Here is a 2,740-nt window from a genome sequence, read left to right on the forward strand (position 1 = left end):
AACTTGGAGAATACAACCTATTTTGATGACCAAAAGGAGAAGGGGAATATAGAGTACCAATAAAAATATTTGGGTTTCTTATGTGAATAAACTTTGACATTATTTTGTTTCATTTTGTTGGTTTTTCATCTAAAGTAGTTCATGAGACTACCACTTCCAAGTCATTGACCCAGAGAAAAGAAACACATAGGCATTCCTTTGCCACAGAGGCTTTTACCTTTTTGTTTTGGGAATTTGATGTTCGGATGTTCAGTAAAACAATGAATCCTGTCCTTAGTAGAATTCTGTGCATGATATCCACGACTTCTCCATTCTTTCTCCATTTTATGCAAATATATTAGCTTGGATGCATGCTCTTACAACAAATATTTGCCACAGTGAGATTTTTTTGAATTTGCTATATATTATCCTGAATCTTTTCTTAATTGATATTTTTCTTTGGGGATGTGATAACTCCCTGTGTTGTCTAGCTGTTCTTGAAGTGTAATCCATCAGCCTCAGCTTCCCAGATCATGGATACTATAGGCACATACTTTCACACCTGGCTTACTGAGCCATTTATTTATTTATTTATTTATTTATTTATTTATTTATTTATTTATTTATTTATTTATTTATTTATTTAATTTTTTTTTCGGAGCTGGGGACTGAACCCAGGGCCTTGTGCTTGCTAGGCAAGCACTCTACCACTGAGCTAAATTCCCAACCCCTCATTTGTTTTTGTACATTTAAATTATCTACTTTCTTACAGTCATTCAAATTCTTCAAGCATCTACCTTTTGTAAATGTGTGGTAAGTTATTGCTATCTATAGGCTTTTTGTAGGTAGTAGTGTACCAGAATGTCTTACTCTCATTTCTTAGTACCCATTGACTAATGTCTCTCTACCTTCCTCTCTGCCAATGATGAGCATCGCTCGACTCTCAACTTCTTTGAAAGCATATTTTCATATTTTACATATAAATAAGATGCCATCTAAGTAGTCATGCAAGGAGCAGCTAGCCTGCTTGGCACGAGGCCTACCCTTAAGTATGTTTGTATACAGAGAGACTCTTGAAAAAAACTAAGTTTCCCTTTGCAAGCAGTGGTCGGTTGGAGATAACTTCCGGAGTAGGAATGGGAGATCCTGTCTACTTTCACTTCTCAGTGACGGAACCCAAAGCAATACTTTCCCTGTGTGATTCCACTTCTTCATTTACAGAACAAATTGCTTCCCACAGTAGTTGTAAAGACAAAATAAAAAAGGCTAACGGCATGGGTGTGTGTGTGTGTGTGTGTGTGTGTGTGTGTGTGTGTGTGTGTGAGAGAGAGAGAGAGAGAGAGAGAGAGAGAGAGAGAGAGAGAGAGAGAGATTCTGTAACTAACCAGCTTAATGATAAGTTTGGATCATGGGCATGAAATAATAATTACATATTGTAAGAGTTATAGGATAAAGGGCTGACTGTGTGCCCTTTTCAGGGACGTAGCAACTTGGAAGAAAGCCAGGCATGCCCAAGGTCTCTGGTGAACAGGGAATACTTGTTTCCTTTGCCTTCCTTTGGCTGCCCACATATATAATAATAATAATAATAATAATAATAATAATAATAATAATAATAATAATAATATAATAATAATAAAAAATAAATAAAATTTACAAAAAAAAGAGTTATAGGATAAATTGTACGGGGCTCAAGAGAAAATGTCTACATTAGTTATCTAGTGATCAAATCCAATCATTACAGAATTGACAGTATAAAGCAAGTATTTATGATATCGAAACATTTCTAAGTTTCTGCAGTGCCAGAGTCACATGGTTCTGTTTGAAATTCCAGCCTGAGGCTGTAATCGTGGTCCAGTTGTGGCGGCTGCTTGCTGCCACTGAGACTAGACCAGCCTCCTAGCTCTCTGGGGCTTTTTGTAGTTTGTAGGTGGCAGTCTCTACCAGGGAGAGCCATACAACTTTTGACTTTAGAAACTTAATCTAGAAAGTGACATGTTTTCAATAATCATGTGGCACTGGTCACATAGATTTGGAATTTCCAGAAGTACCACACAAATGAACCACTACTTATATGATTAGCAGGAGATGGAGATTGTTTGGAAAACTGTTTACAACAGGAAGTGAGTGGGCCTAGAAGTAAAATGGTATCACTGCCTTTGTTGTTTCCACACACACAAATAGCAAACACATATGATGTAGTAGGCTTAAGTTCTATAACAGACATATGTCTCAATCTTCAGTGTTCTTCGAATTATTTTTGAGAGATCATCATTCAGTATGCAAATCATCTGTGAGCGATCTGTGCTCAGTGCTCGCTAGAAAAATTCGGAAGTCCAAGCAATAGGGCAGCATAGACCTGCCCATCATCCCGTTCCCACTCATATTGCTATAGAATCACAAAAGGACTCTAACTAGCCAAGTTCAAAACTAAAGAATGCAGCGTGAGTAGTGTAAACAGACAATGTAAACAATTGTTCTGAAAGTCTCAGGGCTCACCGTTAGCACACTCTGTCCCCAGATGTCCTGTGACAGAAGGTTGACTTTTTCTTGCTTCTGTACCACACTAGACTCAAAGCTGTCCTTGTGTATGGCTTTTCTTCAACTCTTATCCAGTTCTTGACAGATGTATAACTTCTTTTCCAGAAACATATCTTTACCACAAAGTATTACTTTCAAAGGAAAGAAAGAATCATTCAATCTCTATTTAAGCTCATTTTCTGACCTTAACTATAATAAATAATAAAAACCATATGCATGG

At 37.0% G+C, this 2,740-nt stretch overlaps 1 non-coding gene across 1 annotated transcript; it reads left to right on the forward strand.

Annotated features, from left to right (window-relative positions):
* The first annotated feature begins 1,412 nt into the window (after positions 1 to 1,412).
* Snora67 (small nucleolar RNA, H/ACA box 67) lies at positions 1,413 to 1,552 on the forward strand. The gene has a single exon (XR_015655748.1). It is a non-coding gene; the product is annotated as a small nucleolar RNA SNORA67 (small nucleolar RNA).
* The last annotated feature ends 1,188 nt before the right edge of the window (positions 1,553 to 2,740 follow it).

This window comes from Rattus norvegicus, chromosome 1 (assembly GCF_021556685.1).
Source record: "Rattus norvegicus strain SHRSP/BbbUtx chromosome 1, alternate assembly SHRSP_T2T, whole genome shotgun sequence".
NCBI classification, from domain to species: domain Eukaryota; kingdom Metazoa; phylum Chordata; class Mammalia; order Rodentia; family Muridae; genus Rattus; species Rattus norvegicus.